Source organism: Hylobates moloch, unplaced genomic scaffold, assembly GCF_009828535.3.
Source record: "Hylobates moloch isolate HMO894 unplaced genomic scaffold, HMol_V3 SCAFFOLD_16, whole genome shotgun sequence".
Taxonomy (NCBI): Eukaryota; Metazoa; Chordata; class Mammalia; order Primates; family Hylobatidae; genus Hylobates; species Hylobates moloch.
This window is the reverse complement of record NW_026652291.1, coordinates 43,612,541-43,640,165: the sequence shown is the minus strand read 5'-3', so window position 1 is coordinate 43,640,165 and position 27,625 is coordinate 43,612,541. Positions and strand designations below refer to the sequence as shown.

The window sequence follows — 27,625 nt, the reverse complement described above, 5'->3', positions numbered from 1 at the left end:
TCCTCCCCCTGCCCATGTTGACATTCTCTGTCTCTCTTGCTTCCTAGCTCTTGCTCTAACTCCCCATACCTGCCAATCTGCTTTTCCCTTTGGTTTCACTATTCTTGGTATTTTGGCTGAGACACACCAGCTCTATTAGTGTCAGGTTTGCAGAGCCCTCAGCAGCTGGGCTGCCTTCAGCAGCCCTCCCTTTCTTCTCCACAGGAAAAAGGTAGAGGATGACCCCTCTCCCCTAACGCCATCATCCTATTTCTTAAACTTTTTAGAAGTGCATTACAATATCTTTCCTAACTGGTCCAAATCAATTGTTAGATTTTAGTGGTGATAATTAGAATCACAGTCATATTTTCTACAGTGTTTTTTTATACTCCCCTATATTTGTTATCTATTGCTGCATAACAAATTACCACAAAGCTATAGCTTAAAAAAACACTTATCTGTCATTCCACAGCTCTATAGGTCAGGAGTTTGCTGGCTAGAATCAAGGTGTCAGCTATGGCTGGGCTCTCATCTGAAGGCTTGAGTGGAGCAGATCCACTGCTGAGCTCATCGGCATTGACAGGATTCAGACTCTTGCAGGCTGATGGACTGAGGGCCTCAATTTCTTACTGGCTTTAGCTAGAGGCTACCCTCAATTCCCTTCTATGTGAACCTCCCAATATGGCCTCTTGCTTCATCAAAGCCAGCAAGGGAGAAAGTCTCCTAGTAATAGAATCATGCAAGTGACATTCCATCACCTTTGCTGTATTCTCTTGGTTAGTAGCAAGTCATAGGTTCCTTCTTAACTCAAAAGGAAAGGATTAAACAAGGGTGTGAGTACTAGGAGATGGGAGTAATCATAAGCCATCTTAGAATCTGTCTGCTATACTCCCCATGAAACTTTTATATCTACTTCTTCAATTAGATTTTTATTTGGAGTATTACATTTCCTCTTTAAGACTTTAGATATCATTGAGATGGTGTACTAGTCAGGGTTCTCTAGAGGGACAAAGCCAATAGGATACATCTATAAAAATGGATTTATTAGGGGGGAATTGGCTAACACGATCACAAAGGTAAAGTCCCAGCATATGTCATGAGCAAGCTGGAGAACCAGAGAAGCCAGTGGCATGGCTGTCACAGAGCCTGGTAGCATGGCTCAGTCCAACTCCGAAAGCCTCAAAACTGGGGAAGCCAACAGTACAGCTCCCAGTCTGAGGCCAAAAGACTGAGAGCCTCTAGGAGCTTGCTGGTACAAGTCTAACAATCCAAAAGCTGAAGAACCTGGAGTCTGATGTCCAAGGGCAGGAGGAGAAAGTCCTGCTCTGGCAGGGAGAGAGAGAGCAGAGGGTGGATCCCCCATCTTTTTCCCCACTCCTTCTTTGTCCTAGTAGGACTGCCAGCCAACTGGATGGTGCCTATCCACACTGAGGATTGGTCTGCTTCTCTTAGGCCACTGACTCCTGCATCATTCTTTTCTGGAAACACCCTCACAGACACATCCAGAAACACTGCTCACCAGCCATCTAGGCATCCTTCAATCCAGTCAAGTTGACACCTACTATTAACCATTGCAGGTGGTAAAGCCTGAAATAATTGCCTCCGTCAGAGAAGAAATTGTTCTCTTCTTTCCAACCTGAGAGCTGTTGCACTGTAGAAACAATGGTGCTGGAAGGGTAATTTTTGGTGTTCGAGCTGCTATTGGGGAAGTCCATCTGAATAAGAGGCTGCTGTGGTGAGCTCTGAAGAAGCAGAAGGCAGTATGCTTTGTGAATTTTATGAAAACGTTACAGATTTATAAAAATGAAAACACTCAAATTGTCTCATTTTTGGAAAAATTAAAAAACACAGGAAGTCAGGATGACGCTCTGAAACTCAGGTTGAAAGTGGGTAAAGGGCACAGAGTGAGACAAATGAGGAAGAATGATACCAAAGAACAACTGTTTTTTCATGGGAGAAAATGGATTGTTTTAGGGTACCTTGCCAATGTGTGAGACATTATATGGGGATAGGGTATTACTTAAAGTTTTAAGGCTGTATTTTTTTATTATTTATTTATTTTTTTTTTTGAGACAGAGTTTCATTTTTGTCACCCAGGCTGGAGTGCAGTAGCACGATCTCAGCTCACTGCAACCTCTGCCTCCTGGGTTCAAGCGATTCTCCTGCCTCAGCCTCCTGAGTAGTTGGAATTACAGGTGCCTGCCACCATGCCTGGCTAATTTTTTGTATTTTTGTAGAGGCGGGATTTCACTATGTTGGCCAGGCTGGTCTCGAACTCCTGACTTCGTGATCCTTCCACCTCAGCCTCCCAAAGTGCTGGGATTACAGGTGTGAGCCACTGTGCCTGGCCTATTTTTTAATTTTTAATTTGTTCTTAAGAGACAGGGTCTTACTCTGTTGCCCAGCCTGGAATGCAGTGTAAAGTTTTAATATGCTTATGTTGTATACTCTTAATGATTTTATCTACTTCAAGCTATTGCTTTGCACTTAAAAAAAGCATGATAGAGGCTGGTTGTGGTGGCTAATGCCTGTAATCTCAGCACTTTGGGAGGCTGAGGTGGGCAGGTTGTTTGAAGCCAGGAGTACAAAACCAGCCTGGCCAACATGGCAAAACCCCATCTCTACTAAAAATACAAAAAAAAAAAAAAAAGAGGAATTAGCTAGGTGTGGTGGTGCACACCTGTAACCCCAGGTACTCGGGAGGATGAGGCAGGAGAATCGCTTGAGCCTGGGAGGCAAAGGTTGCAGTGAGCTGAGATGGCACCACTGCACTCCAGCATGGGTGACACAGCGAGACCCTGTCTCAAAAAACAAACAAAAAGCAAACATAGTGTGATAGAAATCTAGAAACTGGACAGTGACTGACTGCTTTATGATACTGTTCCATGTGACAAGCTGCTGATTGAATTCTTGCTTTAAGATGATTGTCTTAGAGTTTAAAATATGAAACTATTCTCAAGAGTTTGGTTAATGGAAAGTACTGATTTGATTCCATGTCCATTTCTTGAAACTCTGAACACTGTTTATAATCAACTTAAGACTATCCCGCTCTTTATGAAGTCAGTTGGATCCTGGAGACAAACATTTTTATTTTATCGGAGAAAATTGATCTATATAAAATGAATACAAAGAGAAGAGTCTGAACTCACTTTATTAAAAAGGGTTCTTTTCTGCATTGTGGCCCGAGTCCCATGCTGTTCTGTTTTCTCTTTGAAATCTTTGTCAACTCTCCCATTCAGAATCCGTCACTCATTTTATTCATATCTCTTATATACTTTTTCTTGTTTGGCCTTATTCTAGTCTATATTCTCCTTGAAGAAAAGAACTACTTCTGCAGATATTTCCTCAATTTTGTTTTCTATTGAATATGTGTGGTGATGGCTTATATATAATAAGCATTTCATTTCATTTATTTATTTATTTTTGAGGTGGAGTCTCGCTCTGTCTCCCAGGCTGGAGTGCAGTGGCAGGATCTTGGCTCACTGCAACCTCCACCTCCTGGGTTCACACCATTCTCCTGCCTCAGCCTCCCAAGTAGCTGGGACTACAGGTGCCCTCCACCACGCCCAGCTAATTTTTTGTATTTTTAGTAGAGACAGGGTTTCACCACGTTAGCCAGGATGGTCTCAATCTCCTGACCTCATGATCCACCCGCCTCAGCCTCTCAAAGTGCTGGGATTACAGGCGTGAGCCACCGTGCCCGGCTATAGTAAGTATTTTAATGTTTGCCCAATTCATTCTGTTTATCTACTGTGAGGCTGCCATTTTTTCCTGCGTCCCATCGTTCACTCTAGCAGTTTCCAAAGTGTGAACTCAAGGTAATGGTGGTCCCTAAGACTTTTAGAGGGTCTGCAAGGTCAAAACTACTTTCATAATAATAAGAATGTATTTGTCTTTTTACTCTCATTTTATTGAGTGTACACTAAAATTTGCAGAGGGGGCATGAGGAGCTATGACTTCATCACCCTGTGGCTAATCAAACTTGTGCTTGTATATGCTTGTTTTAAAAATTTCTCATCTTTAATTTTGAATATGGTAAATATCAGTAAATAAAACAAAAACTAAAGTGCTTTGGGGTCCTTAAAATTTCAAAGTAGAAAAGAGCCCTAAAACCGAAAAAATGGAAAACCGCTTTTAGTCTGTCATAGGTTATTGTGGAAGAAATCCTCCACTAGCATCTTGAAAAATGAAGTGTGATCCTTGGTGGTTCTTTCACATTTGAGAGTGGGGCACCAAAACAGCTTGTAAGGGCAGGGTTGTGGGCTGCTTTACTTGCTGTGTCACTTCAGGGTGGTTATTCAGGATTCCATTTCACTGTGGCCCCCTCTTGGTATTTGTAGATGTAGTAAGTCTTCACTTAATATAATTGATAGGTTCTTAGAACCTGTGACTTTAGGTGAAACAACATACAACAAAGCCAACTTTACCATAGAGTAATTGATGTAAACAAGAGTTAAGTTCCTGGCTGGGGCTCATGCCTGTAATCCCAGCACTTTGAGAGGTGGAGGCAGGTGGATTGCTTGAACCCAGGAGTTTGACAACAGCCTGGGCCACATAGAAAGACCTCGTCTCTACAAAGAGAATACAAAAATTAGCCAGGCTTGGTGGTGCATGCCTGTAGTCCCAGCTACTTGGGAGGCTGAGGTAGGAGGATGGCTTGAGCCCAGGGACACTGAGGCTGCAGTGAGCTGAGATCATGCCATTGATTCCAGCCTGGACAACAGAGCAGGACTCTATCTTAACAACAACAACAACAACAACAACAACAACAACAACAACAACAACGAACTACGTTTCTATGGTGTATTTCTGGTCACAAAACTTCTAAATAAAGACCCCAAGCCCTTTAATATTAAACATTGAAATAAACATGAGCTACATATACATTTAAGAAAGATTAATAAAAACAAGTAAGATAATTATTTATCTAATTTTTGGTGAATCAGTGAGTAATAGTGGCTCGTAGTGTGGTGGGCCAAATCAATGAATTAACTTTTGCAGAGTGAAAATTGTCAGGAGCACTTCCTGCCACCCCATAGTTCAAAAAGCAAACAAGGGCTTGCTGAGTGCTTTCATAGTGCATCATTTATTTTTGTGCATTGGTATGATTATCATATACTTTATGAATTTGTATTTTATAATAATTTGTTTTTATTTCTTCATTCATTTTTCAACTCACTTATTCCCGTTCAGGGTTGTGGGTGGCTGGGGCCTGTCCTGGCAGCTCAGGTACAAGGTTGGAACCAGCCCTGGACAGGATGCCATCCCATCTCAGAGCACTCACACACAGCCACACTCACTCACACTGGGACCATGTGGACATGCTAGTTCACCTCATGTGCACATTTTTGGGATGTGTGAGGAAACTGGGGTACCCAGAGAAAACCTGTGCAGACATGGGCAGGACGTGAACTCCACACAGACAGTGGCTCTGGTGTCAGGAATAGAGTGTTTTGTTCTCATCAAAACGTTATAAGAAAACAACATTATTTGAGAAGCTGCTGTATTTTTTCTGGGCCCGGTAATTTTCTTTACAGTTGAAGATTCCAATTTCCTGTCTCTGTCTCTCTCCCTGAAAGTGCTCATGGGCATAAGCCTAGTTGTCATTATTTTGCGAATCCAGGAGGTGAAGAGGCCTGGCAGACTTCCCTTTTATTATCATGGACTTGTCCTGAATGCTCCATTTTTGGTACAGAACCTCATTCCCGCCATGTGGGATGCCTGGTTTCCAAACCCACAGCCTCTCTGCTTTTATTTCTCCAGAAATTAAACAGAGGTCCCTGTAGACTTGGTGTATTAGTCAGCTGGGACTCCCATAACAAAATACCACTGTCTGGGTGGCTTAAACAACACAAATATATTTTCTTACAGTTCTAGAGGTTATAAGTCCAAGACTGAGGTGCCAACAGGGTTGGTGTTTGGTGAGGCCAAACACAACTTATAAATACCCCAACCCTTTTAAATATTCCTGGCTTGCCGGTGGCACCTTCTTTCTGTGTCCTTACCAGGGTGGAGGAGAGAAAGCTCTCGTGTTTTTTCCTCTCTATGTAAGCCCACCAGTCCTATTAAGTTAGAGTCCCACCCTTATGACCTTATTTAATTTGAACTACCTCTTTAAAGGCCCCATCTCTAAATATAGTTGTATTCGGAGGTAGTGGAGTCAGGGCTTCAACATAAGAATTTTCGGGAACATAATTCAATCCATGACACTTAGGAAGGGAATAGTCCTCTGGCTTCATTGTTGGCTGCTGGATCTGGTGGAGGCTTGGCTCTCTATACATCTTTTCTGCCAATTCTCCTGTTTTCAGCCCTATCTCTGTTCCCCACCTTCTGAGGGAACAGGCATCTACAATGACAGAACCATTCTGGGATTCTGCTGCATGAATCAGCTAGCCTGTTGTGGCATTTCCCCTGTGTAGGTGCCTTGCAGAGTGAAGAAAGATGGTGAGACGTAGTTTCTAGCTATATCCTTCTCATCTTCCAAAAATGTGTTGATCTTTCTCATCTGCTACTGTTTCTCCCTTGCTCTTTTTGTCGATGTTGGTTTTTACCTTAAAAAAATACTTTTATCTAAGAAATCTGAGGTGCAGCAATAGAAATAAAAGCATGTGTTCAGTCTGCCATTTTACACTGGGAATGAGTCATTGATAGATAATCAATGCTATTATTGTTAACCAAAGGTACATTGCTGGGATAAGACCTATTGGTCATGATTTTTTTTTGGTTATTCTATTTTCCCTTCTCTATCTTATTTTGGATTATTTACACATTTTTAATATTTATTGCCATATTTTGTATGTTTTTAAGTGGAGTAGGAACTACACTGCACATACTGAACTTCTCACTGTCTACTTAGAATCAGTATTTCACCACTTCAATGGAATATGTAATTCTTACCACCATATAAGTCCCTTTATCTGCTCCTCTATTTTTAGGTATATATTATATTCATATTCTCTCATGGGCCAAATTGTATACACCTCAAATTTATATGTTGATGTACTAATCCTCAGGACTTCAGAATGTGACTGTATTTGAAGCTAGGGTTTTTAAATAGGTAATTCAGTTAAAATGAAGTTAAAATGAGGTCATTAGAGCGAGCCCTAATTCAATATGACTAGTGTCATTATAAGAAGAGGAGACTTGGACGCAGACACAGAGAGGATGATGTGAAGACACAGGAGGAAGATGGCCGTCTACAAGCCAAAGAGAGAGGCTTCAGAAGGGACCAACCTTGCTGGCACCTTGCTCTTGGAATTCTGATCTCCAGAAATATGAGAAAATGTTATTGTTTGAACCCCACAGTTTGTGGTACTTTGTTATGGTATCCCTAGCAAATGAATACACATACTTTTTGCCTTCAAGAATCAAACATATTTTAAAGAATTCATGAGAAGAATGGTTTATTATGTTTACCAAGATATTTATCATCTTTGTTGCTCTTCTTTCACTCCTGATGATCCAGATTTCTCTTATAATATTTCCCTTCTGTCCAAATAACTTCCTTTAGCAATTCTTTTAGAGTAGGATTGATGGCAACAAGTTTTCTTAGTGTTCCTTCATCTAAAAATGTCGATTTCCCTTTTGATCTTGAAGGACATTTTCACTGGTATAGAATTCTGACTTGACAGTTGCTTTATTTTAGCACTTGAAAAATGTGCCACTTCCACCCCAACAAAATAATCATAGGATCTGAAAATGTGGTGCAGATTTGGTAGAAATGGAAAAGAAGAAAAACACATAGAGTTATACAGATTGTTCTGAGTGTAAAGGAGAATCGGATCCTATCTGATACCATAAACATATAAATCTGAATACACATCTCAGACCCACTACGTGCAGTGACGGTTTGTCCTTTGGCTGAGGGTGAAGACCCTGACTACTCTCAGACAGACAATATAGATCAAATTCTTTTTCCTTATTCTCACTTTAAGGCTATTCCTAACATTGTTAGGCCCAAAGCATGTGCACAATCATGGAAATATTAGGGAAAACACCACCACCAATTGGACCAGGAACAAAACACTGATCATAAAGTCTATGGGCTTAGACAGACGTTTGAAAAAGATAAGAACTGTAATGAAAAAATAAGCCATTATAAACCCAATGCTATTTTGCATTGGAGAATATGTTATATTGGGCAAAATAAAGTTTGCTAAAACCTATTTCCTCATTTTTATAATAATATCTACTATTTAGTGTTGTATTTTATGAATGATATTTTAGTAGAGTTGTTGGCATTCTGCTTGACATATATTTAAGTATAAGTCTATTAATATATCACAAAAGAAAAAGTGCCACTTCCTTCTGGCCTCTATGATTTTAGATGTGAAATCCAGTGTCATTTGAATTGTTATCCCACTATGTATACTTTATCATTGCTGTCTGACTGCTTTCAAGATTTTTTTATTGTCTTAAATTTTCAGAAATTTAATTATGATATGTCTGGGTATGGATTTCTTTGGGTTTCTCGTGTTTGAAGTTTAGTTAGGTTTTTCAATCTCTAGATTTATGTCTTTCCCCAAATTTGGGATATTTTCATTATTTCTTGAAATAGTTTCTCAGTCCTGAATTCTTTCTGTTATCCTACTGAGATTCTGATAACAAAAATGTTAGATTTTTTTGTTATTATCCCACAGCTCCGAGTCTTTGTTCATACCTTCCTCCTAAACTTGTCTCTCTATTGTTCAGATTAGACAATTTCTATTGATATATTTTCTTTTCTTTTTTTCTGAGACGGAGTCTTGCTCTGTTGCCCAGGCTGGAGTGCAATGGTGAGATCTTGGCTCACTGCAAGCTCTGCCTCCTGAGTTCATGCCATTCTCCTGCCCCAGCCTCCCGAGTAGCTGGGGCTACAGGGGCCTGCCACCACGCCCAGCTAATTTTTTGTATTTTTAGTAGAGGTGGGGTTTCACCGTGTTAGCCAGGATGGTCTCGATCTCCTGACCTCGTGATCTGCCCGCCTTGGCCTCCCAAAGTGCTGGGATTACAGGCGTGAGCCACCATGCCCAGCTTTATTGATATATTTTCAAGATCACTGATCTCTTTCCTCTGTCATCTCCATTCTGCCATTAAGCCCAGCTAGTGAGTTAAAAAAAATTAAGTTATTGTATTTTTCAGTTCTATTATTTTCAATTTTGTTCTTTATATCTTGAGTATTTTTCTGAGCCCACTGGTTTTTCCATTTGTTTGAAGAGGGTTCATAATTTCTTGGAGCATTTTTATGATAACTGCTTTAAAATCCTTGTCATAAATTCCAACATTTGTGTCGCTTTGGTGTTGGTGTCTGTAGATTGTCTTGTCTTTAAGATTTTCCCTGTTCTTGGTATGATGAATAACTTTGGATTGTGTCCTAGACGTTTTGAGTATTACATAATGAAACTCTGGTTTAGAGAGAATCAACCTTCTTGGACTCAAAACTCATGTCTTATTCACTTTTGTGGGCTGTGGCTTGAATGTTGATTTAGTTTTTATAGCCTGTGCCCTGCTATTCTGACTTGTTCTATATAGTGTGTTATCCATAGGTGAATTGAAACCTATGTGATATTTCTCACCATAGTTCAGTTCCCAAAACTTTACTATGTTGACTCCAGTTGATTTCATGCATGGACCATTTAGGGGCATATTTAGGACTTCATACACAGATTTATAAGATTTCTTTATCCAGTCCCCTTTTCTCCATAATCCTTCCTCACTCTCTAGTCGAGAGGAGGTAGGGTGTTGCCTCTTGCTGTCCTTCAGTTAGTAAGTGCAGGGTGGTAGAGTGCTTCTCCCTGCAGTCCATGTGGGTTCTGTGGTCGCTATGCCATTGAAGAAAGGAAGGGGCACTGCTTCTTTTCTGATCCTGTCTTGGTTTAGGGCAGGAATGGTCAACAGAGCTCCAATCCATTCCAGTGAGGAGGGGAAGGCATGCTACTTCTGCTGTTAGTGCCAGGCAGGAATGGTCAACAGGGCTCTTCACAGTGCCTGGTGAGGATACAGAGAGATGCGGTTCTTTTGTGGTGTTTGCTTAAAATATAGTGAGTATATTCACAAGGGTTCTGTCTTGCAGCACTGCCCTCTTCCACATCCTTTGGCTAAGGGGATGGATTCTCAACTGCGGATAATTTTATTCCCCCAGATGACATTTGCCAATGTCTAAGACATTTTTGGTTGTCACAACTGGAGGGTTGTCATTGACATCTAGCCAGGGATGCTGCTAAATATCCTATAATACAGAGAACAAGATCCTACAGCAATTATCCAGCTCCAAATCAAAAGTGCCAAAGGTCAGAAATCCTGAGGCACAGAGAGCAGACTTTTCTTGAAGCTTTTTGTTTTTTGTACTTACTCTATCTTGTCCAGAAATGAGAGTCCCTTCAACATTTTAATGTATTACTTTTTAGTCCTTTATCATCTATCACTGATGAGAATTATAATTTATTTTTAGATAAATTGTCTTCCTCTGGTTGATTTTAAGAATTTCTCTTTTTTTTTAATCTTAAATTTAACCATTATGGGTATAGGTGTGGATCTGATTTTATTTAGACATGTTCTGTCTTAATTCTCACTTTCTAATTCTGGAAAATTCTTAGTCATCTCTTTGAGTATTATCTCTCTCCCATTCCCTTCTTTCCTTCTTAGACCTCTTTAAATTGCCATATGCTGAAGCATCTCTTTCTGTGTTTCTTATCTGTTAACTATTCATTGATTCATATTCATATTCTTTATTTCTCCTTTTTCCCTTCTCCACACCTTCTCTCTGGTAATTTCTCCAGGTTTTTCTTTCACTTCAGTAGTTCTTTTTTTTTTTTCTTTCAGGTAAACTGGTCATTTATTAGCAGTGGTGCTGTTTGGCATAACAGGTTTCCAGTAAATAGGCATGGAGTTATAGTACGGAGGTGACAGAGCAAGGCTCAGAAGCAGGACAGCATCTCTCACTTCTTCCACTCGTTCTTGTCATAGTCCCACTTGGCTGGCGAAGCCCTGCAGGGGTTCACCTCATGTCCAGCATCCTCTTGGTCCGCATGGCCACCCACTCTTTGTCAAAGGTGTGCGGGATGGGGCCGTACACACAGCACTTCTCCCAGATGATAATGAACGCCCTGAAGCCAAGGAAGAACGTGGCAGCGCCCACAACCGTCTTACACTCGTTCGCGCCCCTGTTCATCTCAGCAAAGCTCTCCTTGAACTGAATGTGATACAACTCGACTTTCCCATCCGTGGAGCGGTTGCTCCAGGAGGCCTTCTCCTTCTCCTTCAAGGCCTTCTGTCTGGCAGACAGGTGCTTGGCATGGGCCACATCGGGTAAGGGAGAGTCACATCGATCCACATAAGCTGGGAGCGCACTTCACAACATTTCCGTGTGCTTGTACAGACACCGAGGTGGAAAATTGCTCGCTTGCCAACTAGGCTAAATACCCTGGTAGCCAACATTCTGCCGCAGCTGCCCACTACCACCGCCCTCTATGCCCGGTGTCCCGCGACCCCGGTAGTTCTTTTTTTTTTTTTTTCCGAGACGGAGTTTTGCTCTTGTTGCCCAGGCTGGAGAGCAGAGGCATGATCTCAGCTCACTGCAACCTCCGCCTCCCGGGTTCAAGTGATTCTCCTGCCTCAGCCTCCCGAGTAGCTGGGATTGCAGGCACCCGCCACCATGCCTGGCTAATTTTTTTGTATTTTTAGTATAGATGGGGTTTCACCATGTTGGCCAGGCTGGTCTCGAACTCCTGACCTCAGGTGATTTGCCCACCTCGGCCTCCCAAGGTGTTAGGATTACAGGTGTGAGCCACCGCACCCGGCCCAGCCCAGTAGTTCTTTTTAAAGGTAGCTCTGTTATATTATTTAATCTAGCAGTAGTTTTGTTTTCCACTAATAATAGTTTTTATTTATAAAATTTTATTTGGTTATTTAAAATAAATCTGTCCCTTTGCCAGAGTATCTTATTCCTTCACCATGGTTTCTAAATTATTTTAAAACTTGACTATTTTGTAGTCCATTTAATTCATCTATTGTTTTCACTTCTTAAGGTGTCAATTTTCAGGTCTGCTGATTCACCCTCATGGTGATTCATTTCCTCCTGTGTTCTGTGATGTTTAATTGTGCTAGTTCATCTTCAGTGAGTTTTCCATAAGCTTTGAGCTGTAAAATTATTTATTTCAATTTCTGTCTGTAAGGATGGAGATTTTCATGTTGTGTGTACTGTATCCCTAGGAATTATGGTGGTCCTGGATCACTTTTTATAGTAACAATTCATCTTGGAGTATTAAAAATTGTATGGAGGAAACATTTAGACCCCTCATCCTGTGCAAGCCCCAAATTTCTATTTCTTATGGGTGGCTTTTTATTTTTTTTATTTTTTTATTTTTATTTTTTTTTTTTTGAGACGGAGTCTCGTTCTTGTCCCCCAGGCTGGAGTGCAATGGCTCGATCTCAGCTCACCGTAACCTCCACCTCCCGGGTTCAAGCGATTCTCCTGCCTCAGCCTCCTGAGTAGCTGGGATTACAGGCATGAGCCACCATGCCCATCTAATTTTGTATTTTTGGTAGAGATGGGGTTTCTCCATGTTGGCCAGGCTGGTCTCGAACTTCTGACCTCAGGTGATCTGCCTGTCTCGGCCTCCCAAAGTGCTGGGATTACAGGCATGAGCCACCGTGCCCGGCCAATTTTTGTATTTTTAGTAGAGACAGAGTTTTGCCACGTTGGCCAGGCTGGTCTTGAACTCCTGACCTTGTGATCCGCCCATCTCGGCCTCCCAAAGTGCTGGGATTACAGACATTAGCCACTGCGCCCAGCAGTGGTTTTTTTTAATTTAAATTTTAAACTCAAGGACCAGGGCACTCAGCAGCTTCCTCGCTCTTTCTTTGGGCTGGTGAGCAGGCTTTGTACAGTTTCCTTTTTACTTACAGGACTGTTCTTTAAGGTGCAGGGCTTTATTCCTGCAGGGAGTTGGAGGTGGAGCTTCCAGTTCTGTTCTTTTTCCCTGTGGAGTCCCATAGCCTGTAAGTCTGAAACTAAAATTCCAGTGGATTGCTGAAGCTCTGGCTTTGATTTTTTTTTTTTTTTTTTAATTTTGGAATCTGGGAGATACTTGTTCTTTGGAAGTAAATTTTGCTTATTGGTTATATTTTATTTAGAATTTCCATGTGTTTTTAGTGGGAAGGATGCATCCATATCAGCTCTGTATACTACATGGTTAGATGTCCTGATTCACTTTTTTTTGAGACGGAGTCTTGCACTGTGGCCCGGGCTGGAGAGCAGTGGTGCGATCTCGGCTCACTGCAACCTCCGCCTCCCAGGTTCAGGCAATTCTCCTTCCTCAGCCTCCCGAGTAGCTGGGATTACATGCACTCGCCACCATGCCTGGCTAATTTTTTATATTTTTAGTAGAGACAGGGTTCCATTATGTTGGCCAGGCTCGTCTCAAACTCTTGGCCTCGTGATCCGCCCACCTTGGGCTCTCAAAGTGCTGGGATTACAGGCATGAGCCACCGCGCCTGGCTAGTTTTTTTTTTTTTTTTTTTTTTGAGACAGAGTCTTGTTCTTGTTGCCTAGGCTGGAGTGCAATGGTGTGATCTCGGCTCACTGCAACCTCTGCCTCCCAGGTTGAAGTGATTCTCCTGCCCCAGCCTCCTGAGTAGCTGGGATTACAGGTGTGCGCCACCATGCCTCCTAATTTTGTATTTTTAATAGAGACGGGGTGTCACCATGTTGGCCAGGTTGGTCTTGAACTCCTGACCTCAGGTGGTCTGCCTGCCTTGGCCTCCCAAAGTGTTGGGATTACAGATGTGAGCCACTGCACCCAGCCCTGATTCACATTTGATATACAAGATCACCCATCCATCTATCCAGTTTTACTGGTATATAAATACTGCTTGGTGCTTTGCATTGTTCTCTCTTAAAATTATTCATTAAACACACTGCTGTATTCCAATTACCTATTGTTTGAAAAAGATGTGTGTTGATATATGATGGTATGTAGCCTAGCATTCCCATAAAACCAGGCATGTGTTTGGAAATATTTCTGTTTCCAAAGCACTTGTTTTAGTTTCATTAAGGTCTTAAAGAAACTTACCTTTTTATAAATCCCGACCTTTTATACCCACTTTGCATACGAAGATATTAAGAGAAATTGTTGCATGATTTGCTGTGATAAGACATTTTCAAGGAAGAAGACAGTGTGTGCTGATTTATAGCTTTAAGAATAGCAAAAAACAGTTAGTAGACGGCTACTTTGAGCAGCACTGACTAGTGGAGTAATGTGTATAAGGACCTGCCTTTTCACTAAATAGTACATTGTAAATGCTGTCTCATGAAAGGTGATTTTTTTTTTTTTTTTTTTTTGAGACAGAGTCTCACACTGTCACCCAGGCAGGAGTGCAGTGGCGCGATCTCGGCTCACTGCAACCTCCTCCTCCTGGGTTCAAGTGATTCTCCTGCTTCAGCCTCCCAAGTAACTGGGATTACAGGCGTCTGCCACCATGCCCAGCTGATTTTTTTTTGTATTTTTAGTAGAGACAGGGTTTCATTATGTTGGCCAGGCTGGTCTCAAACTCCTGACTTCGTGATCCACCTGCCTCGGCCTCCCAAAGTGCTGGGATTACAGGCGTGAGCCACTGTGCCCAGCCAGGTGACTTATTTTTTTATGATCGATTTTATCAATCACCTTTTAATGGCCATTTAGGGATTTTTAAAAGATCAAAAAATACTGCCAGAATATTCCTGAATTTATCTTTTACACTGTTTACTTCTTCTGGGTGTAGAACTGCTGAGTCAAAGGATATACTCATTTAATATTTTGATGTTGCCAAATTTCCCTGCAGAAGGATTGTACCAATTTATACTTTGATCAGCAGCACATTGACAACAAAATCAAACAAAAATTTTCTACAAAAATACATTTTAGGCCGGGCGCAGTGGCTCACGCCTGTAATCCCAACACTTTGGAAGGCCGAGACGGGCGGATCACGAGGTCAGGAGATCGAGACCATCCTGGCTAACACGGTGAAACCCCGTGTCTACTAAAAATCCAAAAAATTAGCCGGGTGTGGTGGTGGACACCTGTAGTCCCAGCTACTCAGGAGGCTGAGGCAGGAGAATGGCGTGAACCTGGGAGGTGGAGCTTGCAGTGAGCCGAGATTGCGCCACTGCACTCCAGCCTGGGCAACAGAGCAAGACTCCGTCTCAAAAAAAAAAAATGCATTTTAAACTATAGATAATGGAACAAAAATTTTCCTACCTGGCTCACAGAAACTTTTCCTGTCTTTCTCGATTTACATGTCCCAGGTGAGTAAGATCCACTCTCGTTGGCCTAGAATGGTGGTTTACAAAGTATGGTTACTGGACTAGTAATGTTACCATCACCGGGAACTTGTTAGAAATTTAATTAGTCAGAACTTAGATCCACTGATTGAGAAACCCGGTGGAGCGTAGCAATCAGTGTTTTGATGAGCCCCCCAGGTGATTCTGGTACTTGCTAAAGTTTGAAAACCACTGGTCTAGGAGCAGCTTATCTTTGTATAACCCAGAGGTCAGCTCAAGTCTTTACTCCCATATCTTTTGTACAAATCATAGAAATTGAATTCCTGGGGGTTGATTTCTCATGGTCCCTTCTACCTCTTTGTGCCTCCACCTGCGTGTGTTGATTGCTGTACTTTACTGCCAGTGGCTGCTCTTGTGTCTGCATTGCAATGGCCCAGATCGGCAAAGGAAAAGGAATCCATTTTCCTTAATTCACACAAACATCAGCAGTCCATTCACTTGAAAGGCATTTGAATATGTAGAAAACCAATTGATGGTTTGGAGGGATAGGAGAAGTTTATATCTTGGTAACATAAACAGTATAAAGTTGAGTATTAAATGTGCGCCTTCTGAAATCCTGTAGCCATTCTCCTACATTCCTTCCCCGGTCCCTCATTTTCCTTTCTACTCCACCTCCCATTGATTTGCTTTTTTCTCTAGAGTGATTTGCTAATTCTGTTTGTTTCCTTGTCTTCTGTTGTAATAACCAGGATTTTTATTGCAGACGATACAACCTACTCAACTACTTAAAGAAAAAAGTCTCAACTATAGAGTTATATGGCAGCTTATGGAATTGATGAGAGGGCTAGGGAGACAAGCTTGTTAGCCATTCAGTCATGGGTAACCTTTACATCCATTTATTTATGTCTATCTTAATTTCTTTCATTAGGATTTTCTAAGCTTCTATGAATAATTTTTTGTGGCCTTAAATTAATATCCAGTTAGATTTTTATTTTCTGTCATGATTTCATGCTAATTTTCTGATTGCTCTGCAGATTTTCCAATCTCTCATACCTCCCCTGCAGACAGTACGCTAACCCCTACTGATAGGAGGAGCAAGGGAAGTGATTTGAAGATAATAGGCCACTTCCCCTTGACTGAGGCAGTTGAGCCTGCATTTGATGAGGAGTTTGACATTGAGCTTGTCTTTCTTCTGTTTGAAGACAGGACTTTGAGATTGAGGGGGTTTCAAATGATACCTCTGTTCAGTGGTAACTCTGTGCTAGTGAGCAGGGCCAGGCCTCCGCATAGGAGTTGATCCTAACAGATTTCCATGATTCTCCACTGAGTATGAGAGGCTGATTTTTTTTTTTTTTTTTGAGACAGGGTCTTGCTCTGTTGGCCAGGCTGGAGTGCAGTGGTGCGATCTTGATTCACTGCAACCTCTGTCTCCTGGGCTCAAGTGATCCTCCCAACTCAGCCTCCCTAAGTAGCTGGGACTACAGGTGTGGGCCACCTTGCCCAGCTAATTTTTTGTATTTTCAGTAGAAACAGGGTTTTGCTATGTTGGCCAGGTTGGTCTCGAACTCCTGGCTTCAAGTGATCCTCCCACCTCAGCCTCCCGAGTAGCTGAGATTATAGGCCTGAGCTGCCGTGCAGCTGAGGCTGATCTTGGATCTGGGGAATCCGCATCTGAAAGCAGCTAAGGCCTCACAGAGGCTCTTGGAGGGTTCGCCTCTAGAAGATGAGTACATTAATAATATGAGAATCCACTACTCAGTGGAAAAGTCCTCTAGATACAGGCTTTCCAATTATTCTATATTGCCTATCTCCCGGGTTCTCTTTCTCTGTGGATTCCAGAACAGCCACACATTGGATGACATGCTTCTGGCGTGCAGAGTCACCCTGCCACCTTGTGGCCATGTTTGAGAACTGTACTTCCCCAGATGTCGGCTTCCTTCCTATGTCTCAGTATCCAGCAAAGCTGAAATTGGTCACCCTGGATTGCTTCTGCCTTTAGCTTTTTGAACTAATAGGATTTGAAGAGATATATCATAGCATACACCAAAAGAAGACTTTCTAATAGGTTTAAACAGAAATATATATGCAAGAAATTTTGTTGCCCCTGTAACGACATCTTGACATATTAGATAATGTGTGTTCAAAACAAGAATAGGTCAATGTTATGTCCCAAAGCTGTTTCAGGGCTGCCCTGAGAGATCCTGTACTCTTCCTGGGGGTCGGAGTGAGCATTATGTAGTAGACATTAATTTTAGAGCACAATTCTCTTTTAGGTCACATTCCTTTATTTTTCTATATTGAATTAACTACCTGACTGGTGGGAAAATTAAATCTCAATCATTACTGATAACCTTTCCCACTCCATAGGATACTACAAGAATCCCAGGCTGGTACAGTGCCATAAATTTGGGATGGGGCCCAGTCCACTCCCCACAGTTGGCTCTGTCATGACCATTGCACATTCCGATATGCTGCTGCTGAAGACATGATCCCCAGCAACTAGGCTGTCAGAGGACCCTCCCAGCTCTTCACCCACTGACGACCACCCTGAGAGACAATGCACCATGTCCATCTACTGTTGGCTTTCTGGAAGACCTCCCCCCAGCTCCCACCTACCCAGGCACAGGTGGGAATGAGGTCTGTGTTTCTGACAGAACACAATCCCTTAAACTCATTCCTTTCCTGTTCTGGAGAGTATTCCTGTCCTTTCCCTTTTGGCATAGGCTTTCTTTCACAAAACCCTGTCTGGATGGGAACTTTTGTAAGTACCTTGAAACTTCAGTTTATTACCCTGAAATTCACAAAATTATTAGAAATGGAGTGTGACTCTTGCCAAGGACTCAGAAACTCCAAACATAAAGTTGTCTATGTTATTGGAAGGGAGAAGGGAAAAATGCTGATCGTAGCAATAGCAGCAGGAAGAAAGTACAAATTAATATCTCAATAAATCATCATGCACCATTGTGTTTGATGTAGGCAACACGCCTAAGGCTTCTACGGCAAAATCCTCTCTTTACTTGGGCCAGCCCTAGCAAGTGAAAGGGTGTTTACTGAGGGTGTATCCCTGCCGGCCCCCCACCACGCCCCCCGCCATGGTCTAAGCACTGTGCTGGGTTTGCAGCCACAATTACAGAATGGTAATCAAGTACTAAGTGCTAGGAGAGGAATACAGCTGGAGTTCTGTGGGAGTGCTAAAGGAAGTTGCTGTAGTCTAAATGTGCCCTCCAAAATTCATGTGTTGGAAACGTAATCCCCAATGCAACATTATTGAGATGTGGGGCCAAAGGGAGGTGTTTAGGTCATAGGGCTCTGCTCTCATGAATGGATTAATGTCACTATAAAAACAACTCTTGGGAGTGGATTCATGCTCTGCTGCTCTTCTGCCATGTGAGGACACGTCAAGAAGGCCCTCACCAGATGCTGGTACCTTGATCTTGGAGACTTTTCAGCCTCCAGAACTGTGAGAAATAAATTTCCATTCTTCGTAAACCTCCCAGTCTGTAGTATTTTGTTATAGCAGCACAGAATGGACTAATACAGAAGTGATGATAATTGCAGGAGGAGTTATATATAAGTCAGGAGATAACCTATATGAGATGATATTTGAGCTGTGCCACGAGAGAGCATCTGCTTGGTAGGAAAAGAGTGAGGTGCAGTACGTTCAGGCAGTGAGAACTGCCCCTGTACAAGTGTGGGAATGCTCTGTGGCTGGCAGTGGGGCATGTTTTGGAATTATCTGAGGAAATGAGTAAACGTGAGCTGGGTTGGAGCCCAATCACATTTGACCTCATTTGAAAAGCCAACGAAATTTTAATTTCTTTTTTAGGCCGGCAAGTCACAGTCCATTTTCTGTTGCATTATATTCCCATGCGTTTACTTAGGGAAATGTGCCAGTCCCTCAGGGCTAACTGTATTTCTCTGTTTTTTTCTCTTGATGAAGAAACTGTCATTAACCTGGGAACATTGTGGAGGGGAAAGGGGGAGGGAGGAGGGAAAGGAGGGGGAGGGAGAAGGGAAAGAGGAGGGGAGGGAAGCAGAAGAGGAAGAAGGGAAAGGGAGAAGAGAAGGAGAGATGAGTTAGTGATTATTGGACTAGGTCAAGCAAGAGGTATTCAGGGGCTGAACTCAGACAATTCATGGGGAATGTGTGGATATAAGACATTTTGGAGATGGAATCCAGGGCTTATATGTCATAGATTACCTGTAGGGAATAAGGGAGAAAATAAAAGATTATAGAGGTTTTCAAGTTTTGGCAAGTGATTGGATGAAAATCACATTGAGACAGAATATAAGAGAAGAAGCAGATTTGGAGGCCAAGATAATGAGTCATTTGGGGGCACATTTAAGAGCCTGTGGGACTTCTGGATAGCAAGGCAAGGTGCACTGTTGGAAATACGAGTCTAGAGCCTGGGAGAGAAGTTGGTGGTTTTAGTTTTGGGAGACATCAGTGAAGGGAGTTTAGGGAAGCCCCAAGAATGGTTGAGATCACCCAGGGCGAGTGAGTAGAGTAAGGAGAAACTTTAAGGCCAAAGCTGTAGGGATATACATGTTGATGAGTAGGAGGTTAATGAAAGTATCACCAGTGAGACCAGGAAAGAATAGCCAGAGTTGGGAGCAAAACCCAGGAAGAGGGCGGCTGTAGCAGGCAAAGAAAGACAATTTATTTCTCTTTTCTTTTCCTTTTCCTTTTCCTTTTCTTTTTTCCTTTCTTTCTTTTCTTTCCTATTTCCTTTTTCTTTATTATTCATTTATTTTTATTAGGAAGACAATTTTAATGTCATAAAGCAAAAGGGTAAGGAGTGAACAAAGATCTTTAAAACAGCCGTGACAAGGTGGCTGGTGGCTTCCAGGTTAGTGTTAGCTAAGCAGCATAAAGGGAGCTGAGGTAGCTGCATCCTGGTAATTAGGTATTAAGGGAGATGAAGAGGTAGAGCTCATAAATATAGGCTATTCCATCAATAAATTTGTAGGAGAAAATAAGGAGATGAGAAGGCAGCTTAGTATTCCAATAAAATATTTTATAAGGGAAGACTTGAGTCTATTTATAGGCTCAGAGGGAAAAGCCAATGGAAGGGGAGAGATGGAGGTGTGAAAAGGAAGATATAATCAATGGAACAGTCACCCAAGTGAGGGGAAGTCAATGGGATTAAGTTAACCCTGTGGTTCTTTGTCATTTGGAACCAGTTCTGGGGACTAGTAACCAATTTGGCTTGCTTGAGGAGCTACTGAAGTGCGGTAGAAATCTCCTAAGGTTTCCCTGGGCCAAAAGATAGCCAGAATAGGAGGTAACCCAAGATCTCCTAGGGTTATCTGGAAATAGCAGTTTGGCCTCCCAGCACCATTGAAATGCTTTTGGAGAGAGCCATATTATTTAAGTTCAAAAAAGAAAAATCACAGAGCATTCATTCTTAGCAGACATTGTATGGGGATACATTTATAGCTATGTTCCAGGGTTTTGTTTCATGTCACAGAAAATGCTTGGCAGCTCCCCAGCTAACTGAATCTGGTTACAGGAAAAAGAAATGATTTTATCCTGTGTCACTGCTTTCATATTCATTAGCATGTAATTAGAAGCAATGGAGGAATTCCTAGATTAGCAGTTTTCATTTAAAAGGTTTTTAAAAAATAATAGCTAAGTCTGTTTAATTTGAAATTCTTTAATTTTAATTATTTTATTTTAGATTCAGGGGGTATATGTGCCTGTTACATGGGTATTACATGTGTAATGGTGGGGGTTGGGCTTCTAGTGTACCCATCAACCAAATATTGGACATTGTACTCAGCAAGTAATTTTCAGTCCTTCCCTCTGTGGAGTCCCCAGACTTCATATGATAGCTTTGTTTTTCTCCATCTTTATGTTCATGTGTGCCATTTGGTTAGCTCCCACTTATAAGTGAGAACGTGCAATGTTTGATTTTTTTTGCTTTTGTGTTAGTTCACTTAAGATAATGGCCTCCAGTTCCATCCATGTTGCTGCAAAGGACATGATTTCATTCTTTTTTATGGTTTCTTAGTATTCCATGGTGTATCTATGCCACATTTTCTTTATCCACTCAACTGTTGGTGGACATTTAGGTTGGCTCCCTGACTATGCTGTTGTCAATAGTGCTGCAATGAACATACAAGTGCAGATGGCTTTTGTTTTTATTTTTTTAATCTGTTGTAGGCTTTAAAAATTAAATTTTAATTTGTGTGGGTACCTAGTATGTTTATATATTTGTGGGGTACATGAGAGGTTTCAGTACAGCCATGCAATGTGTAATAATCACATCATGTAAAATGAGGGATCTATACCATCAAACATTAATCCTTTATGTTATAAACAATCTAACTATACTCTTTTAGTTATTTAAAAATGTACAATTATTATTAACTGGAGTTACCCTGTTGTGCTAGCAAACACTAGGACTTATTAATACTCTCTACTTTCTTGTGCCCATTAACCATCCCCACCTTATCCTCCTGCCACTCTTCTAGCCTCTCATAGCCACCCTTCTACTCTCTATGTCCATGAGTTTGATTGTTTTGAATTTTAGGTCCCACAAATAAATGAGAGCATGCAATGTTTGTCTTTCTGTGCCTGGTTTATTTCACATAGCATAATGACCTCCAGTTCCATCCATGTTTTTGCAGATGACAGGATCTCATTCTTTTTTATGGCTGAATAGTACTCTATTGTGTATATGTACCACATTTTCTGTGGCACCTATACAACATGGAATACTATGCAGCCATAAAAAATGATGAGTTCATGTCCTTTGTAGGGACATGGATGAAGCTGGAAACCATCATTCTCAGCAAACTATTGCAAGGACAAAAAACCAAACACCGCATGTTCTCACTCATAGGTGGGAATTGAACAATGAGAACACATGGACACAGGAAGGGGAACATCACACACCAGGGACTGTTGTGGGGTGCGGGGAAGGGGGAGAGATAGCATTAGGTGATATATCTAATGCTAAATGATGAGTTAATGGGTGCAGCACACCAACATGGCACATGGATACATATGTAACAAACCTGCACATTGTGCACATGTACCCTAAAACTTAAAGTATAATAATAAAAAAAAATTTAAAAAAAGTACCACATTTTCTTTATCCACGCATCTGTGATGGACACTTAGGTTGCTTCCAAATTGTGGATATTATGAACAGTGCTGCTACAAACATGGGAGTGTAGATTTCTCTTTGATATACTGGTATCTTTTTTTTTAAGGTATATACCCAGCAGTGGGATTGCTAGATCATATGGTAGCTCCATTTTTAGTTTTTTTTGGAACCTCCCAACTGTTCTTCGTAGTTATTGTACTAATTTACAATCCCAGCCAACAGTGTTCCCTTTGCTCCACATCCTTGCCAGCATTTGTTATTCCCTGCCTTTTGGATAAAAGCCATTTTAGCTGGAATGAGGTGATATCTCACTGTAGTTTTGATTTGCATTTCTCTGATGATCAATGGTGTTGAACACCTTTCCATAGGGTTATTTCTTAACTTTGTTGATTGTTTCCTTTGCTGTATAGAAGCTTTTTAACTTGATGCAATCCCATTTATCCATTTTTGCTTTGGTTGCCAGTGCCTGTGGGGTATTACTCAATAAATTTTTGCCCAGACCAATGTCCTGAAATGTTTCCCTGATGTTTTCTTGTAGTAGTTTCATAGTTTGAGGGTTTAGATTTAAGTCTTTAATCCATTTTGATTAGATTTTTGTAAAAGGCAAGAGATAGGGATCTAGTTTCATTCTTCTGCATATGGATATCCAGTTTTCCCACCACCATTTATTGAAGAGATAATTTCCTCAGTGTATGCTCTTTTCCTCAGTGTATGCTCTTGGCACCTTTGTCCAAAATGAGTTCACAATAAGTGTGTGGCTTTGTTTCTGGGTTCTCTATTCTGTTCCACTGGTGTATGCATCTGCTCTTATGCCAGTATCATGGTGTTTTGGTTAGTACAGCTCTGTAGTATAATTTGAGGTCAGATAATGTGATTCTTCCAGTTTTGCTCTTTTTGCTTCGGATCGTTTTGGCTATTCTTTTGTGGTTCCATATAATTTTAGAATTTTTTTCTATATATGTGAAGAATATCATTGGTATTTTGATAGGGATTGCACTGAATTCGTAGATTGCTTTGGGTAGTATGAACATTTTAACAATATTGATTTTTCCAATCCACGAATATGAAATATCTTTCCATTTTTTGGTGTCTTCTTCAATTTAGTTCATTAGTGTTTTGTAGTTTTCATTATAGAGCTCTTTTCCTTCTTTAATTCCTGGATATTTAATTTTATGTGTGGCTATTATAAATGGTATTACTTTTTTCATTTTTCAGATTGTTTACTGTTGTCATGTAGAAATGCTGATTTTTGTATGTTGATTTTGTATACTGCAACTTTATAGAATTTATCAGTTCTAATAGTTTTTTTTTGCTGGAATCTTTAGGTTTTTCCAAATATAAGATCATATCATCCACAAATAAGGATAATTTGACTTCTTCCTTTCCAATTTGGATGCCCTTTATTTCTTTCTCTTGTCCGATTGCTCTAGCTAGGACTTCCAGTATTATGTCAAATAACAGTGGTGAAAGTGAGCATTCTCGTTGTGTTCCAGATCTTACAGGAAAGGCTTTAAATTTTTCCTCATTTAGTGTGATACTAGCTATGAGTCTGTTATATGTGGCTTTTATTATGTCGAGGTATGTTCCTCTATGCCCATTTTTTTTAGGGTTTTTATCATGAAGGGATGTTGAATTTTATTAAATGCTTTTTCAGCATCAATTGAAATGATCATATAGTTTTTGTCCTTCCTTCTGTTGATATGATGTACCACACTGACTGATTTGCATATGTTGAACCATCCTTGCATCCCAGGAATAAATCTCACTTGGTTATAATGAATGATCTTTTTAATGTATTGTTGAATTCAGTTTGGTAGTATTTTGTTGAGGACCTTTGCATCAATATTCATCAGAGATATTGGGCTACAGTTTTCTGTTTTTAATGTGTCTTTGTCTGGTTTTGGTATCAGGGTAATTCTGGCATTGTAGAATGAATTTGGAAGGATTCTCTCCTCTATTTTTTGGAGTAGTTTGAGAGTTTGAGTAGGATTGGTATTGGTTCTCCTTTAAATGTTTGGTAGAATTCAGCAGTGAAGCCATTGAGTTGCAGGCTTTTCTTTACTAGAAGACTTTTTTTTTGAGATGGAGTCTCACACTGTCACCCCAGCTGGAGTGCAGTGACATGATCTCAGCTCACTGCAACCTCTATCTCCTGGGTTCAAGTGATTCTCTGGCCTCGGGCTCCCGAGTAGCTGGGATTACAGGCGTCTGTCACCATGCCCAGCTAATTTTTTGTATTTTTAGTGGAGATGGGGCTTCACCATGTTGACCAGGCTGGTCTTGAACTCCTGACCTTGTGATTTGCTTGCCTCAGCCTCCCAAAGTGCTGGGATTACAGGCGTGAGCCACTGTGCCCAGCCTGGGAGACTTTTTATTATGACTTCAATCTTGTTACTTGTCTGTTCAGATTTTGGATTTCTTCATGGTTCAATCTTGGTAGGCTGTGTCTAGAAATTTATCAGTTTCTTCTAGATGTTTCAATTTATTGGCATATAGTTGCTCATAGCAGCCACTAATGATCCTTTGAATTTCTGCAGTATCCGTTGTAATGTCTTCTTTTCGTGTCTGATTTTATTTATTTGGATCTTTTCTCTTTTTTCTTAGTCTGGCTAAAGGTTTCTGAATTTTGTTTAGCTTTTCAAAAAACCAACTTTTAATTTCATTGATATTTTGTATTCTTCATTTCAAATTTATTTATTTCTGTTCTGATCTTTATTTCTTTTCTTCTACTAATTTTGGGTTTGGCTTGCTCTTGTTCTTTAAAATGCATTATTAGGTTGTTTATTTGAAATTTTTCTTGTTTTTTGATGTAGGCACTTATAGCTATAAACTTCTCTCTTAGTATTGTTTTTGCTGTGTCTCATAGGTTTTGGTATGGAACCTATGTGTTTCCATTATCATTTGTTTCAAGAAAATTTTCAATTTCCTTCTTAATTTCTACATAGACCCATTGGTCATTCAGGAGCATATTTAATTTCCATGTATGTGTATAGTTTCCAAATTCCTCTAGTTTTATTCCATTGTGGTAAGAGAAGATGCTTGATATCATCTCAGTTTTCTGAATGTTTTAAGACTTGTTTTGTGACCTAATATATGGTCTATTCATGTGCTGAGGAAAAGAATGTGTATTCTATAGCTGTTGGATGAAATGTTCTGTAAATACACATTAGGTCCATTTGGTCTCTAGTGCAGATTAAATCTGATGTTTCTTTATTGATTTTCTGTCTGGAAGATCTGTCCAATATTGAAAGTGGGGTATTGAAGTAGAACACTCCACTTATTATTAGCTATTATTGTACCTGGGCCTGTCTCTTTAGCTCTAATATTTGCTTTATATATCTGGGTTCTCTAGTGTTGGTTGTATATATATTTAAAGTTGTTATATCCTCCTGCTGAATTGACCCCTTTATCATTATATAGTGACCTTCTTTGTCTCCTCTTATACTTTTTGTCTTGAAATCTATTTTGTCTGATATAAGTATAGTGATTCCTGCTCTTTTTCAGTTTTCATTGGCATGGAATATCTTTTTCCATCCCTTTGTTTTCAGTCCGTGTCTGTCTTTATAGGTGAATAGTGTTTCTTGTAGGCAACAGATCATTGGGTCTTGCTTTTTCATCCATTCTGCCAGCCTGCATCTTTTGATTGGAGAGTTTAGTCCATTTGCATTCAATGTTACCATTGATAAGAACTTACTCCTGCCATTTTGTCATTTTCTGGTTGTTTTATGGTCTTCTTTCTTTCATTCCTTCCTGCCTTCCTATTAGTGAAGGTGATTTTTTTCTGGTGATATGATTTAGTTTCTCGCATTTTATTTTTTGTGTATCTGTTGTATGTTTTTTTATTGGAGGTTACCATGAGGCTTGCAAATACTATCTTATAACCCATTATTTTAAGCTGAAAACAACACTGTTTGCATAAACAAACAAACAAAAAGAAAACTGATAAAGATTCTATGCCTTAACTCTGTCTTCCTGCTTTTAAACTTTCTGTTGTTTCTCTTTATATCTTACTGTACTGTCTACATCTTGAAAAGTTGTTGTAGTTACTATTTTTGGTCAGTTCATCATTTAGTCTTTCTACTTAAGAGTAGTTTACACACCACAGTTAGAATGTTGTGTATGTTTTTCCTTGTACTTACTGTTACCAGTGAGTTTTACACCTTCAGATGATTTATTGTTCATTAACATCCTTTTCTTCCTAATTGAAGTACTTCCTTTAGCATTTCTTGTTGGACAGGTCTGGTGTTATTGAAATCTTTCAGCTTTCATTTATCTGGGAAAGTCTTCATTTTTCCTTTATCTTTGAAGGAGATTTTTGCTAGGTATACTATCCTATGGTAAAAGTCTTTTTTCCCCCAGCACTTTAAATATGTCATGCCATTCTCTCCTGACCTGTAAGGTTTTCACTGAAAAGCCTGCTGCCTGATGTATTGGAGCCCCATTGTATTTTATGTTAGTTGTTTCTTTTCTCTTGCTGCTTTTAGGCTCTTTTCTTTATCTTTGACCTTTGAGAGTTTGATTATTAAATACCTTGAGGTAGTCCTCTTTGGGTTAAATCTGCTTGGTGTTCTATAACCTTCTTATACTTGAATATTCATATCTTTCTCTAGGTTTGGGAAATTCTGTTATTACTCCTTTGAATAAACTTTCTACCCTTGTATCTCTCTCTCTATCTCCTCTTTATGGCCAATAACTCTGCCTTTTAAAGACTATTTTCTAGATATTATAGATGTGCTTCATTGTTTTCTATTATTTTTTCTTTTATCTCCTCTTACTGTATTTTCAAATAGCCTGTCTTCAAGCTGCCTAATTCTTTCTTTTCTTGATTAATTCTGCTGTTAAGAGACTCTAATGCATTCTTCAGTATGTCAATTGCAGTTTTTCAACTCCAGAATTTCTGCTTGTTTCTTTTTAGTTATTTCAATCTCTTTGTTACATTTATCTGATAGGATTCTGAATTCTTTGTGTTATCTTGAATTTCATCGAGTTTCCTCAAAACAGCTATTTGGATTTTCTGTCTGAAAGGTTACATATTTCCGTCTCTCTCAGATTGACCCCTGAGGCCTTATTTAGTTTGTTTGGTGAGGTCATGTTTTCCTGTATGGTCTTCATGCTTGTGGATGTTCGTCTGTGTCTGGACATTGAAGAATTAGGTATTTATTGTAGGCTTCACTGTCTGGGCTTGTTTGTATTCATTCTTCTTGGGAAAGCTTTCCAGGTATTTGAAGGGACTTGGGTGTTGTGATCTAAGTGTTTGGTCACTGAAGCTGTATCTGCATTAGAACACATCCCA

The 27,625-nt window shown here is 40.3% G+C and overlaps 1 protein-coding gene and 1 pseudogene across 2 annotated transcripts in view; one reads left to right on the top strand and one right to left on the bottom strand.

Moving 5' to 3' along the window:
- Positions 1-27,625, top strand: part of SYT16 (synaptotagmin 16) — a 322,403-nt gene that overhangs the window by 8,274 nt on the left and 286,504 nt on the right. The window lies entirely within an intron of this gene.
- On the bottom strand, positions 10,797-11,394 carry LOC116484506 (cytochrome c oxidase subunit 4 isoform 1, mitochondrial-like; annotated as a pseudogene).